This window comes from Protopterus annectens, chromosome 8.part1 (assembly GCF_019279795.1).
Source record: "Protopterus annectens isolate FY-2018-M chromosome 8.part1, PAN1.0, whole genome shotgun sequence".
NCBI lineage: Eukaryota > Metazoa > Chordata > Ceratodontiformes > Protopteridae > Protopterus > Protopterus annectens.
Window position 1 is genome coordinate 530,006,602 of NC_056742.1, and position 17,500 is coordinate 530,024,101.

Below are 17,500 nucleotides of genomic sequence, written 5' to 3' on the forward strand. Positions count from 1 at the left end.
GTGAGCATCATTCACTTAAGCAACTATCCGCATCATGCACACACACAGACACAAAAACACACACACATACAAACGCACACACCCCCCCCCACACAGACAAACAGACAGACAGACACACACACACACACACACACACACACACACACACACACACACACACATACACACAGCAAATTATTATACACTGAAATACTGAAAAAAATCCTTATCAAAGCCACAGTGAGCTGGTAGGTACAAGGCCCAGTGTAGAGTAAATGCTGCAACACCAATTAGTAACAACACAGCTGAGTGTTCTGAAACCAAATACACCTAAATAATCTTCTAACAGAAATACAAATGTTCTAGTGATTAGTTACTCCATTGTTATACATGCAGATTCTACACTCTCAAGGATGGAGAAAAACAGGGTGACAGAGAGCTGTCCCACAGCAGCCAGTATTACTGACAGACACCACAGGGGCCCTTAGGATCCTTAAAGTAGATAACTATGAGTATGGAAGGGTGGTGGCCCATGCTGGAGTAAATGGGAAGGGTGGTGGCCCATGCTGGAGTAAATGGGAAGGGTGGTGGCCCATGTTGGAGTAAATGATCTGGTGAGCAAAATCCTAAGGGTTATGAAGAGAGATATGACAGAGGTCAGCATGCATGTTGCAAATGCAGGAAAGACCCTAGTACTGACTGTAATCATTCCATCACCAAAAATGATGTTGACATATAAAGAAAAAAATGATTGGCTTTAGCAACTGGCTAAACACTTGGTGTCATTGTAGGGGGATTCAGTAGGTGTTAGCATGGGAAGAGATGTTTGACAACCATTCTTGCTTCACCAGAGATGGCTTGTACCTCTCATTCTAAGGCTTCTGCATACTGGAAAAATCTTTTGCTACCCCCAGTGTACCTTTTTAGACAAGAACCAGCTAATAAACATCCAAGCATGACAAATCAACTAGTTGATCATATCAAGGTGACTCTACTTAAAGATAGAAGCTTAAACAAGAACTGCCCCACTTTGAGGCCCTCCTGTAATCAGAGCACATCCATTTATCTATTGTTACTGAAACCTGGTTTAAGTGCCAGGAGATCCCTCCATCAATACCAGAGTATTTTGCATGCCACTAATTTAGGCCACATAGAAAATGTGGTGGTATCCATATTTGTTAAATTACACATTACCTACAGATCCACAATTGGAGCTTATTGAGATCCAAATTACAGTAAATAAGATTAGCTGTCAGTTCATAGCATGATACAGAACCAAGTCTATGTTTACAGAAAATCATACAGCATTCCTACATTTTCTGTATGAACTCCCCTTAAACAGGAACACTGTTATCCCAAGTAATTTTAATACCCACTAATTAACTGGGAGAGCTACACCTCCAGTGTAAGATAAGTTCAAGCATTCTTAGACATAAAAAAACTCCCAGGACCAGATTGTTAATGAATCTCATAGAGAACAGGATATACCCAACCTGGTCTTAATGAACTAAGCATTTGTATGTACCATCCCTAAAGTTTCCCCCTCATTGGTTGTGGGGTTTGGCTTTATTGGCCTGAATTTGTCTATAACAGACCTATAAAGGAATAAAGTCATGGCATTCCGAACTGCCATATAACTGAAACACCTGATGTCCTTAAGGGATCATTTGCATATATCCCATGTTACCTCTAATATAAGAGGTTTTAAGGAATCAGACAGTGGAAAATCTAGCTTGGCTGGGGTTTTTTTAGTTTTTACTGATTGATTTTTCTGTGTGACCTTGTTACTCGTTGTTTTAGTTCTTTAGTTATGTCAGGAAAATAACAAGCAATACCCAGCATTACTCTGAGCTAAGTCATAATGGTACCAGCTACTCTGATCCTGTAGATACTGCCAACATACCGGCAAATAAATCCAGTGCCCACTTCAGTCCAGAGGCATCTATTCCATCCACATTTATCCCTAATCGAATCATTCCACCAACCTTTGTGAAAGTATATGTAAAAAAGGTACTCTCTGAAACAAAGAATAGCTTATCTATGGGACCTGACAACATACCCAGTTATCTAATTAATAGCACTAAGCATTTATTAGTAGACCTGCTCCCCAGCCTTTTCAATCTGAGTCCAGCAACTAGCTTTGTCCCACAGGAATGGGGCACAGCTGTAATGACACCACTGCACTAGTATGGCCCCACCACAGACCCTGGGAATGACAGATCCATCGAGGTAATCAGTCTTATATGCAAAGCCATGGAACATAATAATAACTGACCTAATTAACTATGATATAACAAATCTTTTTAGACACTATCCCAAGAAGTTCAGCTTCATCAAGGGTAGATCCTGCCCCTAATGGTCTGCAGCTCCAGCCTATAACACAGATAGCACAACACTTCATAATGAAAAGGTCATGATAGACCTGGGCACACGAATAGAAAGCTCACAGATATTTGACCATGATACTGCAACAATGGTTAGAGAATCCTTATTCCTTGTGTACCTCATAGCAGAAAAGTATTTCTTCCAGATCAAAAGAAATGCTCACCTCTTTGCACTTCACTTTGATTAGACCATCACTGAATATAATGCCCCTTGGGGGCATACCTTACCAAGCAAATCAAGAAACTGGAAAGACCCCAGAGGTTTGTAACTAAAACTATCAGGGCCCTAAAAGATCCAAGTTACAAATATAAACTGGAGGATTTATTTCTTGAGTCAGTTTCTTACAGACCCCGTTAGGAGAGACCTGTGTTTTGCTTATAGGACTATAAGGAATCGAGTAGTCCAAGAACTCTTATACCTCAAGGAAATCAGACATTCCAGCCTACACAAGAGCCAGAGATCTAAATCCAGTCCACTTTTTCTCCACTTTTTCTCAGGCTAAAAGAGCCCTGCATTTGTGCTACTGACTGCAACATACAAGTCATTCCTGTACTATTACTGTATATAATTTGTTTACTGGTACCTTAAGTATTCATAGGTTCATAGGTTGGTACTAGGCTATCAGCCCTAGAGCCTATACAAGCCTAGCCATAACAATTCCCTGGCTATTTCTTCCCACACTATTTACTTCCCTGGACCCCTGTGGATTTTTATCCATCCCTCCCAGTAGCTGTCTCTGCAGATCACCTACCCCCCTCTTATCCCCCCACTGTGTTCAAACTACTAGTTCCAGCATTCCTACTTTCACCAGCCTTATTCAGAGCACTTCCCGTACCTCCCCTCTGCTGCCCTTGGCTAATTCAATTGTCCTTGCTTTTAGCAAAAATATCTCTCTCCTCTCTTTTTACCCCTGCTCTCCTCACAAAATACACTTAGCTTCTCTCTCCTCCGACTCTAACCTCTTACACCCAGACCCACACCATCTGCGACTGTCCTCCACTCTTTCCCCTGGTGATAACTTATAACACTAGAAATGCTTATCTCCTTTCTTTTCCCTTTCTTTTCAAACTTCAGGTGAAAAGTCTGCAATTTCTGCTCATTCTACTCACTGATTGCTTCTCTTCACTCTCACCCACATGTCAAATCTGGCTCACCCTGCTTCATTCACCCTCACTTCGCTCAGGCTCAGTCCCCTACGCTACCATACCCCCATTCCCACCCACCCATGCAATCATTTAATTTATAGCTCACGGCTTTTGCCACACCCCTCTAATCCCTCCTCTAACCATTACCATTCTCCAGTCAAACCTCCCCTCACCTTTCCCAATGAATTCTCACATTCACACACAAACACACCTCTAAACCTATTACTTCTCCTCTGCAATTTTCTCACAACTCCCTTTCAATCTACTATCCCCTCCCACAAATAACTTCACTCCCCCTTAATACACTCTCCCAGCACCTCTAGTCACCTTTATTAAAATATCCTTCTCTTCCCTCCACAACTTTAGTCGCTCAGACAGCTCTATCTCCCATTTACTTTTTTAGGGAGGCTAACAATAAACCTTCCACTCATCTCAACTTATCTTACCACACAGAACTCTCATCTTACCTGCCTTAAAACTTAGATTAGACATCTAATAAATTGGACCTGCTTTTCAATAACTGAACTTAGACAACTCTTTTAATTTTCTCACTAGTATATACCTGTACTCTACTGGCCTCCTCCTTCCTCACACCAACCTGTCCCATCCTTAACATACTATTAAACAAAATGCTCCTATCCCTCCTCCAAATAACTACCCTAACTCTCCTATATAACCTCTCCTCCTACAAAACTCACATAATACCTCTCCACCACTCTTCAACCTCCATCTATCCCATAAACCCTCTACAATTACTGTACCCATTACTGACAGTATCACCTGATCTTTCTACAACACTCCCTCTTCCAAAAATCAAACTCCCCCCTTACTCTACAACCTTCCCCAAAAGGGAGGTGACATACTACCTCTATCCACCCTCATCTCACAACACTTCACCTACCCTCAGTATCCTTCTCCTATCAGGAGACATCCATTCCAACCCTGGGCCACACTATCCTCCCCACAGCGATTTTTGGCTCAGAAACCCAGCCTCTCCTCATGCCCCCATTCCCAAAAAACATCTGTCTCTTTACTCCATGAGCATCAGAAGCATACTTAACAAAATCAGTGAATTCCATGCTTGGATGGCCCATCACTCTCCTGATATAATTACCCTCAAAGAACATGGCTGAAACCTCACATCCCTGACAAGGACTTCTTACCCCCAGGTTATAACATCTTACGTTTCATCAAAACCAGGAAAAAAGGTGGAGGTGTGGCTATCATGTTCTCTAACCATCTAACTGTAAATCCCCTAGACATCCCCACCCCCTCAGCCTCTCCAGCCAAACTTCTAGTTGCCAGTTGTATACTTAATGACCACAGTTGATTCACCATAGCTGCAATCTATGTTTCTCCAGGGGATAATATCCCAATACTTGAGAATATTCTCCCCTGGGTTTCACAATACTCACCTAATGGGACCATTCTCCTAGGTGATGTCAACATCAGCTGGCTCTCCTTCTCCTCAGACATTCCTAGCACATATATCAATCTACATGGCTTCTCCCAATCAATCTCCATTACCACTCACACTAATAAACCCACTAACTCTATTTCTCTTTTTGACTGGATACTTGTCTCTAATCCCCAAAAATATCACTTACCTGAAACTCTGCCCAACTTCCTCACTGATCATTGTCCAGTTATGGCTCTCAGATTCTCTCCCCACTATAACAGACAACATAGGTTCATAGAGTGTCGCAAACTCTCCAACTTTCAATTTGACATCTTAAATAACTAGCTTTCAGGTATGAACTGGTCCTTCGTTAAGTATCTACCTCTTGATGATTTACTTCTTCTTCTTTCAGCTTTTCCCAGTTAGGGGGTTACCACAGTGGATCAGCTGTCCACTCATGATTGGCAGTAGAGTTTTACGGTGTTGAGTTGCCAGCCCGGCACCCAACCTTCCACAGAAGGCACACGCATGCACTCACACCTAGGGTCAATTTAGAGTATCCAATCTTTGAGATGTGGGAGGAAACTGGCTTACCCAGAGGAAACCCAAGCGGCCACAGGGAAGACATGCAGACTCCATGCAGAAGGCATCCCAGCCAAGGATCAAACCGGAGAACCTCTTGCTGTGAGGTGATAATGCTAACCGCTAAACCACCGTGGCCACCCATGTACCTGTTGATGATGCTGTACTTAAACTTAATTCTATATTCCTTAATATTCTCAACTCCCTTGCACCATTACCTACAATCAGAGTCAAATCATTCATATCTCCCTGGCTTACTCTTGCTACATGTAGCTTAATGCAAAAAAGGGACAAAGCTAGGAGAGTCTGGTCCAAAACAAAACTTCTCCCCCACCAACAGCACTATAAAGAACTACACAATCTTACAAAAACACATCATCAATAACAAGAAAAACTTTGACAGCAATCTCCCATCTTCTCTCTCATCTAACCCAAAGAAATTTTGGTACTCTAGTAACCAAATTCTGCACACAGGTAACCACTCATCTCCTGAACCCTGTCCAAACAATACTTCTAAACAGACAGCCTCCAACTGCAGTACTTACTTCATCGACACCATTAGCAAACTATCAGTCCAAACCAACTCCAGCACGAATATTGACATCTCTTCTCACCCTCCAACATCCCCTTATCCCTCCCAGGCCTTCTCTCTGAAAACAGTCTCTACCAACTATATTAAATCCTTGCTTCATAAGCTAAAACGCTGCTCTCTTTCTGTTGATAATCTCCAACCACTATTTCTTCAAACTCTCTTGCACTTCCCATTTCCCTACTCCACCACCGAATCTAAAGTGACCACAATCTGGAGGCAATTCTATACCATACCCCTTCACAAGGGAGGTAACTCCTCTGAGCTTGCCACCTTCAGGCCTCTCACTATTTTATTGCCTCTTTCCAAAATATTAGAGAAATGTGTTCACAAACAAATCCTACACTCCCTCTTACAAGAAAACTTACTTACCTCCACACCACATGGTTTTCACCAACAACATAACACCTCCACAGCCCTCATATCCTTCTTAAACAATGCATCCCAAGCCAGAGACAATATTAAACTCATCTCTAACCTATTCCTTGACCTTTCAAAAGCATCCAACACTGTGCCCACCCTCTGTTGCTGGCCAAACTCTCAGAAAGTAAGCTATCTTCTTCAACTATCTCTTGGTTTGTTAGCTGCATCTCTGATTGATATCAGTTGGTTAAATGTCTCTCTACAGTATTCCCTGCCCTACCTATCAAGATGGGTGTACCTTAAGTATCCATCCTTGGCCCATTACTGTTTAACATTTTTACCAACCAGTTGTATACATCCTATCCTCAATCGTCCCTTGTGCAATATGCAGATGACTCCACAGTCATCGCCATTGCTGACTCCCACTCTGTTCTAAATACTCTCACACAAAAATCCTTCTTATCAATTAAAAACTGGATTATCAAGCATTATTTAATCCTACATCCTAAAACAACTAAACTCCTTCTCTTCACTCCCAAAACTATGAGCCCTCTAAAATCTTCCTTCTCTCTATCGCTTCCCTTAACAGTACACCTAGCTCTGTTGAGTCTCACACCAAGCTTCTGGGGGTCATCATAGACGACCAACTCAAATTTGATCTGCATGTCTCCAACAACATCAAGAAAACCCACCAAAGCTTAAACTTCTGTATAGAAGCAAAAAATTTCTCTCCACAAGAGCTAAAATCTCCCTATCCCATGCACACCTCATTCCACGCCTATTCTAAGGCTTGCAAATCCTCATTAATCTTCAGACCACACTCTTATCAAAACTAGAATCCACATACAACAAAACTGCTAGATTTGCCGCAAATCTAACCTACCACACTTACCACTGTCTTGCCCTTAAAAGCTTGAACAGGTTAGAACTTCCCCGTCAACTGCTGCTCTCTGTTCCATACACACTATATTGGACCAGTCCTCCTCCTGTCCCGATATTGCATGTTTTGATTCTCTCTATATCCCTCCTAGGTCTCTCTGAAGCTCCGACCAAACCTCCTCCAGATCTACAAACCCAAAAGCAAAATAGGGCAAAACATATACAGCTTCTCCCCTGCCCAGTCCAGGAACAAACTTCCTCTAGATATCAGGAATCTTAATCACACACAAAAATTCAAGACTGCTACCAAAAACTTTTGTAACAGCACTTGGATCTGTCACTGTAATTCCCCTCCATGACTGTTCCACCTTAAACTTTCATCCTTTCCTTCACCTGTCCCGTTACTTCCTCTCAGGTTTACCTGTTGACTGTGTTCCAACTGTCTCCTTCTACTCGACTAACATAACCTACAACTTACACCTCACTGAGTTCTGCTTAAGTAAACAAATGCTAACCTTTCTTATTCATGTAAGGGCATTTCTCACACTTGTACTTAACAGACAGCTACTGAGACGGTACTGCCTGATTTAGTGGCACATATTTGTATATAATTTCAGATGTGTAAATAATGTACGTTTTCAATATGATGGCTTTGTATATCTCACTGTATCATTGTATCTGCTCCTTTATAGGTTTGTAATATTTGTGGAGCTTTTCTCCTCAGGCCTCTGCTGAAAAAGGGCTATGGCTCAGTTGGACTAACCCAGTCAACAGATGTCAAATATTAATATTAATATCAATAAATAAGACTTAAATACCTTGCTCTCTTAATATTTTCAAGCATGACAATAACCCGATTGAAACAACCACCTCATTTAGACACCTGGGCATTTACTTTCTATTCTGGCAAATAAAATATTTTACTTCCTGTCACAGCCAGCTATGGCTGCACAGGTAAACATGTCTTGTCTGTCTCCTTGGAATATGGCTTATCGTTTGCTACCAGTTCATCTAAAAACACCATGGCATTAATGACCTCATCAATCAAAATATGCTGATTCATCACCCCCCCCCCCCCCAAAAAAAAAAAACACTGCCTCACTTTCTCTAAGGCTCACTGGCTACCTATTCAATTCAGAAAAAAACTTCTTCTAGGCTTCCTGCTTTTCAAACTACTCCAACAAGAAACTTCATCTTCTTTCACAATTAAACTCAGAGCAGTCACCATTACACCCAATGTGAAGCGCCACGACATAGGTGGCCCTATACTCCAATTACTCACCCCCAACACACCAAACTGTACTGTTCTGAATACAGCTTTCTGTGCTTGCTCCAAAACTTTACCAGCCCCCCCCCCCCCCGATCACTGACAAAACTAACTACTCCAAGTTCAGACCTCAATTTAATTACACAACCAACAAAATTTCCTCTACTTGGAATTGCTCTCATATCATACCTCTGCTATCCCGGTCACCTTCTACAACTGTATGGAACACACCCTGTGTGAATATGTATATATTACATCTATTCACTTTCTCATTCTGTTGTTGCTTTTACTTACTTATGACTGTTATCAAATACATTGTTTAGCTTAATTCTGAACACATTATTTGTTGGCACATTGTTTCACAAAATTTATTTAACTAGTGCTATTGACGTGGAATGTTATGGATGCAACTGTAAAATGTAACTTGGGTTGAGTCTGCAAGCAGTCAACATTTGGTCAGAGCTCTATGCCAGTAAACAAAAATAAATAAATTAAATGAATAAATACATACAAAAATAATGACTAAATAAACTGGACAAGTTATTTTCTTATTAAATGACTTTAAAGTATAAAATGGGGGAAGTGTCAGCTCACATCCAAGGGGAAAAGTATAACAACTGTGGGTAATCTACTAAGATGTCAAACCAGATTGCAGTTTGTAACAGAAGATATCAACAGAGAGTATGACAATTACTGTTACTATCTTAACTACTTTACAGAGGCATGAAATGTTAATCTTCTAAGCAAAATATCTTTACAAGGGATGAAGTTATCTTGAATGTCAACTGAAAAAACAGAAGTTGTCATGCTGTGTTCAAAATCTGGGGTTCCAGTGTAGAACTCAACCTAATCAGTTGAAAATGGCTTCCCTCACTCTCAGATGCATGTAAGTATTATGGGCAACCTTTATCAGGAAAAGGTGCTTAGGTGCCCTGTACATGGGGGGGGGTATATAAACAAAGGTCGACTATATTTATGTAACACAGAAGCAGGTGTTAATTTACTTATTTAATTTAGCATTTGTTTACTAGGAAAGTCCAACTAGGACAGAACCCATTTTCAACAAAGGCCCAGGGAGAAACACACTCTTTGGAAGAATGTTAAAAATTAATAAATGCAAAATCATTATTTCAGTTACACAGAGAGATATTAGGTGCCATCTAGAAGTATAGAATAGCACAATTACATCTGCAGTATCTGAGAGGTTGCAACAAGAGACCATGTTACAGGCTTTGCTTTCTTTTTAGTTGTTATGTTGTCCTGCTCTTGGTACATCATTCCAGCTAAGATAAAACATGCAGCTTTTCTTTAGAAGGCGTCCTGTTAACATTCAAGCACGATACAAATGTCAAACTATAACCTGTAAAACAAGAAACACAAGTCACAGAGGTGAGGCACAGTTAAAAAAAAAACAACGAAACTACAGTACACAAGTACAGACTCCTGCTATAGAGTAATAAAGTCGTAACTATTCAGAACACTTTACATATCTATCAGTTGAAGTAATATAACACTTTTCTTGAATAAACATTAGGCTGAGGTAGAGTTGATAGAATAAAGCTAATTTTATTTTATTTAAGGAGTCCAATACCTCTTTTAATACTGAGTCATGCAACAAAATTTAACAAGCGATGTATCTGGCAACTAGACAGTAAGATAAACAGGTAAACAAACAAATGCTTAAAGGAGTTACACTGAAATGACCTACATCGGAAAAGAGACATAAAGTTGATATAAGTGCAGTATCATCTTCCATCCCAGCATGGCAAAGACTTAAAGGAAAGCCAGTTGTGATTATAAGATTATTTACAAAAAGTCTAAGAACTGTTTACAGACAGCTTCCTCATAAATTTATGACTTTGGCCTACTTTTGAGTAAGATGAATTTGAATAGGCTGCAGCTTAAGAATGACTATAATAACAAGAGGCAAAGCATTCCACATATACCTCTCACCTGCTATGATTTATGCATACTGCTATGATTTTTGCCTTCAGATTTCACCTCACTCCTCCTAGGTTTATGATGTTACTCCTAAAATCAGACCTGTTAATGGGTATATACCTTATTAAGTAAATAACTGTGGTGGTGGTGCTGCGGTAGCGTTGTCGCCTTACAGTTAGACGTTGCCCATTTGATTCTCAGTTAGAGCGTCTTCTGTGTGCTGACATGCGTGAATGGGCATTCCTTCGCTGAATGTTGTGCATTAGGCCCGGCAAGCCAGTACGTAAAAATCTACTGCCAATCATTAGCTGACCGGAGTTCCACTGTGGCGACCCCTAACCGGGAAAAGCCGAAAGACACAAACAAACCTTATTAAGTAAATAAACAAAAGATACAAAAATTCCCCACCAATAAGGATACAGTATATAAAAACCTTCTTTTGTGAAAAATAAGAAAATGTTCATATTTTTAACCTTTGGTAGTGATTTTTTAAAGGCCACTGCTATGATTTTCAGTGCCCGGAGGTTGAGATGATACACATACATATACCTCTCAGCTGTCCAGAATTTCACAGAATGCCCAGATGTTTACTTCATATGTTTGGTCTGTCTCTCATAAAATTTGAGGTTTTCTGGCAAATCACTGAGGAGTGAAGTCATGAAATAATGACAGACATTTGACTTCAGACTTCATATCCTTGAGAACATACATATTAATGCAAATTTTGTTATTCTAGCATCTTTATAAGTTTATAAGAGTAATATTTACAATCTGTCCCCATTTTTGGGCCTTTGTCCCCCCATTATTTTAAGCTTTGTCCAGATTTTTTGCACAAAGATGTTGAAAGATATGAAGATACCACATTTTTGGAGAAAAGCTGGAAAACACCGTACTGTAGATATCAAGACTACAGTGAGACGAGTGAGAAAGATGGAGTGTAAAGGACTCAGGGATTGTGTTCAGGATTGGTACTTCCATAGTGTGATGCAGGAGGATGTTGCATTTTGATTCAGTAACTGGTAAAAGAGAGAAGACAATGTAGGTGTTTATGCTTCTGTGCTAATTACTCCCTAATGGCCATATTCACCAAAGCCTACTTATTTCATTCACTGTGCCTTAAAGTTTGAGACAAATACTGCGGGACATAGCAGTGATAACCAACACAGCATAGCCTAAGGCTGACATTAGCACCCACATCCCAAGTGAAAGATTGGCTTTCTAAATTAGAAGGTGTGATGTTTTCTGGAAAGAGTTTTTTGGAAGTCACTTATTTACAGAGGGCCTGAACAGTAAATATACAAAAAAAACTCTTCAAGCCAAATACCTAGACAATTATACCACTTGATATTTTCTTAAAAACACCATTGGGGGCATCAAATATTACCTTAAACAGCAGGACCAAAGCTTGTTAGAAAGGTTCAAATTTTGTAAATACTGTTACAGTGGGTGGTCATATCAGAGATGCTATGTCTAGCATGGCGATCGTCAGTATCCCATTAGGTATGTTTAAATGTTACATTATGCATGTTAATATCTAAGGAGTTAATTAGAATTATTTTCAAAGACAAATCGGGCCCAAATTCATGGAGGTACTGCAGCATTTACATGTCACGGTACCGTTTTGCTGTTCAGCCTTGCATGGGACTGCATGGTGCTCCAGCACAACGTTGTGTAGCAGCACAAAGTGCTGGCACCATGGCCATGCCAAATGCTAATGAGCCATGCATTGTCCACCATGGCCATGCCAAATGCTAATGAGCCATGCATTGTCCACCATGGCCATGCCAAATGCTAATGAGCCATGCATTGTCTCTCCCCAAAACCATCTCCAGGCATCTATACAGCTGAGTGATCAAAGAAAGAGCTCAGCCATGTAGATCAGCGCAGTCAGCACCACCACATCATGGTAGCAAACATACCCAAAAGAGGAACCACTGGACATTAGGGCTGAGTTTTAAAGTGCCATAATGTCACTGAGACAGAAACAGGATTGTAGGAGGGGGGTACACTAGATCACAAGGCCTAATACATGTGTTGTAATGGCACTAAAATATTATGGGGTAGGGGGAACCACAGGATGGTAGGAACAGGCAAAGACAGACTGCAGTGTGTGTGAGTGTTTGCACTTAAGTACATGTGTGTGAGAGAGTGACCGCAGGCAGGTAATCCACTGCTTGCATGAGCAGCTGAGTATCGCTTATTGATGGCTCAGATAAGATGAAGTCGAGAAGCAGAAGAGCTGAGAAGCATGTCCAGTGATGGACTCAAGGCAGTCCATCTATAATGTGCTGATAGCTATGGTCAGCTCTGGAAACTGAAAGCACTATCCAATGGAGATGAGCTGACCAAAGGCTGTTGGGAAAACAGCAACAAAGATATGGGCTATGAGGCACTGGGTCAGTTTAAGCCATGACATTTAAATTTAAGGTGTGGTCTTATTAGTCATACCCAACCTAATTAGGCAACTGATAAGAGACTTGAAAGTTTTGGCACTGTTGATTTACAACAGCTGTTTACCTTTAAAATAGGCAACCTTGTAATTATTTACCTGCTGCTTAGTCTCACTTTGTTAACAGTAATTAGACCAGGATTCAACAGAAGTAGTAGCCTATTAGGTGTTTTGTGTTTTATTTCTAATTTTATTAAGGGATCTAAAAGTCCAAGGTGATCTATAGCATGTAATGATGATTATGGTATGTAGATGGGAAATATTTTTTCTGAAATGAAATATAAATTTTCATGCTGAGATGTGGTATGATGTCAGTCATACTGACATAATTCTGCAAAATGATGTAATAGTATGTTTTACTGAAAGCCTTAACTCTTCTTGATTATGGAGCCTGAATTTTTAGAGTTTTTAGCATTGAATGGTAGGTTACAACTTGATAGTTTTCACTAAAACTAGATAATAGTGTTAAAGGAGTGTAGGTCTACTAAAGCATTTTGTTAACAACCAACCCCAAAATTATGGGGTGCTGAACATTAGGCCTAGTGGATAAAACAACTAGCACATGCAAAAAAATAAGTAGATGAGGTAATGTCAAGTTATTGCTTCATATAGGCAGACACGTTTAAATTAGAGTCCTCCATTATAATACAATTTTTAGAGACAGCAAGTAGACCAATGACTTCAGGAATAATTCTAATGCTAATACTGGAAGCAAGTTATGGGTTATAAATAAGAGTGACTTGAATCTTCAGATAGGCTGCATCTACAGAGTAGCAGATGTTCTTGCTAGAATGTAAAGTTGTCCATACCTCTCAACTGTCCAGACTTTCACAGAATGTCCCATTTTTTGCTTCATATTTTTAGTCTGTTTCTCATAAAATTGTGTTTTCCTGACAAATTACTGGCAGATTATTGAGGACTGAAGTCAGAAAATAATTGCAGACATTTGAGTTTCAGACTTCATATCCTTCAGAAAAATTCATGCTAATGCAAAGCCTGTTATTCCATCAACTTTCTAAGCTTGTAAGATCAAAATTTAAAAGTAGCCTCTGCTTTGGGGCATTTGTCCCCCAATTATTTGTGGCTTTGCTCAGATTTCTTGCTCTATGAGGTTGACAGGTATATGCCTTACTGAAACAAAATATTTAATATCCAACTACCTGGACACAAAAAGCATAACATTTCCCTAAATATTACCCATATCTTTGACTTAGGTAAGCACAGTGATGTTGACAGAGATTTTGAGGGAGGCTGGTGCCATATTTAAGCCAGGACTCTCTTATGCCAATTGCACCCAGAAAAAAATTTCCTCAGTTCAGCACTGAAAACTATATAACTTGTTTCTCAATCTACATGTACTAACAAATGCTTTTTTGTGATCTATATGTATTGTTTTCATAGTGTTACTAACTACTAATCACTGCTATACATGTACTAACAGCTGTGTTACTAATTACTAATCACTGTTGTACATGTACTAATAGCTGTGTTACTAACTACTAATCACTGCTGTACATGTACTAACAGTTGTGTTACTAACTGCTAATCACTGCTTTACATGTACTGACAGCTGTGTTACTAACTACTAGTCACTGCTTTACATGTACTGACTGCTGTGTTACTAACTACTAACCACTGCTGTGCATGTACTAACAGTTGTGTTGCTAACTACTAATCACTGCTCTACATGTACTAACAGCTGTGTTACTAATACTAATCACTGCTGTACATGTACTAACAGCTGTGCTACTACTAATCACTGCTCTATGTGTACTAATAGCTCTGTTACTAATTGCTAATCACTGCTGTACATGTACTAACAGTTGTGTTACTAACTACTAATCACTGCTTTACATGTACTGACAGCTGTGTTACTAACTACTAATCACTGCTTTACATGTACTAACAGCCGTGTTACTAACTAGTAATCACTGCTGTACATGTACTAACAGCTGTGTTACTAACTACTAATCACTGTTGTACATGTACTAACAGCTGTGTTACTAACTACTAACCACTGCTGTACATGTACTAACAGTTGTGTTACTAACTACTAATCACTACTTTACATGTACTGACAGCTGTCTTACTAACTACTAATCATTGCTTTACATGTACTGACTGCTGTGTTACTAACTACTAATCAATGCTATACATGTACTAACAGCCTTGTTACTAACTAGTAATCACTGCTGTACATGTACTAACAGCCATGTTACTAACTACTAATCACTGCTGTACATGTACTAACAGCCGTGTTACTAACTACTAATCACTGCTGTACATGTACTAACAGCTGTGTTACTAACTGCTAATCACTATTGTACATGTACTAACACCCGTGTTACTAACTACTAATCACTGTTGTACATGTACTAAAAGCTATGTTACTAACTACTAATCACTGCTGTACATGTACTAACAGCTGTGTTACTAACTGCTAATCACTGCTTTACATGTACTACCAGTTGTGTTACTAACTACTAATCGCTGCTATACATGTACTAACAGTTACTATTTTGGAAATATCTTTAGGTCACGTTCTGTATTGTTACCAAGTGCTAACTGGTAGTATAATAAAGATACACTGGAAAGTAACAAGGATGAGTCTGAACAATTTATTGATATGACAGATAACTGCCTGAAGATGGAAGATGACATGATATACTGAATGCATTATCGGTACAGAGTTATGTAAAGGGGTACTAACTACAAGTATACATTGTGTTGTTCACATTTTTTTTTTGTTTTACTGTATAAATGAAATGCATTTACTATACTATACTATACTATACTATACTATACTATACTATACTATACTAAACTACAGTGTACTCTAAGTCATGAAATGTAGTTGAACTGCATTTGATTAGAAAATGAACAATAACATTATACTGCTTACAAACAGTGACAATAAAAGCAGTGTTTGTTAACAAGTTGATTCTATTCCTGTTTAAAAAGACTACCATCTTCCTGAAGTTTTCAGAAGACTCAGTCATCTGGGTTTTTCGGTATGTATCTAATAGTTAAAGATTCTTCCGGTTTAGTCTTCTTAGCAAGTAGCATAATGCCAGATTCTGGCATGTTCTGATTGGAATAATCTAGTATAATGTCTCATTCAGAAGAATCTTGAAGATCCTGCACAGAATATTTAGCTAGTAGTCATGGCATATCTCCTGGAATTCTTCTGTTGCATTCAGTAGTCTAAATGATAAAACATTGGTCTGGAATGCAATTAATCCTGTATTGCAGAACTGCATTCTCTTAAAGATCTGGGAATTTCATTTATTTTCACTGCTACCATTTCTTGCTGTTCTGATTGCTTATTACTTAAAATTTCATTTTCACTATTTTATCTGGATGTGATGAATATAAAACTCTTCTGTTATAGCAGAATTTTGTTTTTTTTTCTCGAACTTCTTGACAGACTTCCTTTACATTCAGTATGGCCTCAGGTTGAAGTAACACTGAAGACAAGGACAATTTCATGTTGTGTCTTTTTCCTATCAGTGTCTGTGAAGGAGATAGTTTGACATCTTCTAAAGACATGTTCAGTAGTGTAATAAACTCTCACTAGCTGCACATTTCATCATGGTGTGTTTAATGGTTTGAATGGTTCTTTCCTCTTTACCATGGGCTGTGGATATCTTAGACTGGTCAAAAAATCTCTGAACTCCCATTCTTATACTAATATGTGAAGTATTTGACTCATAAGCTGAGGATTGCTGTCTGAGATATGGATATATATGGAATCCCATGCCTATAAATATTGTTTTACATAAAGCAGTAACTAAATTATATGAAATTTCTCCTATTTCAATGACTTCTACGTATGTTGTACAATAATCTCCACATCAGATAATAGCAATCTTTGAAATTAAATGTCAGTAGCAAGTTTGCTCCACTACCCGTCTGCAATGTCATAAGTAATTACATATTCTTTTGTAGTAATTTTGTGAAACATTGCCTGCTTTACAATTGTTTACACCATCATGATATCATGAGATATTCCTGGCTAAAACTGAGCATATCATACTCTATGCTTAGACTTTATATGGCCAAGATGCATATTACATACTGTAATTCTGTTAGGTTTGAATAACAGAGGGACCAGGAAGGTAACTGGGTTGCAGCACTGTTAATCTACTCTGCAACATTTATATACTTATTGACAGACATTTTTTGAGATATGTCCTTCCCCTTTGGACTTAAAAATCAAAGAACAGATAAAAGAGGAATTGCTGAACAAACCTGCCTGGGATTTTTCCCTTGTTTTTACAATTTGCCTTTCCAAATATTGCTTTAGAGGTGAGCAGCTAACCAGCAAATCTTACAGGATGAGCTATTCTAAGATAAGCAGTCAAGATTCATTAGTGAAAAAGGAATGGCAATCACTATTAAATAATTTTCAAAACATCTTTTCTAAGCTGGTCAAGCTGGATTAAAAAATTAATACCCATTAATGTGAACTGAAAAAAGCAAATTGAACTTCTGACTGGTTCAGTTAAATAAAAAAAACATG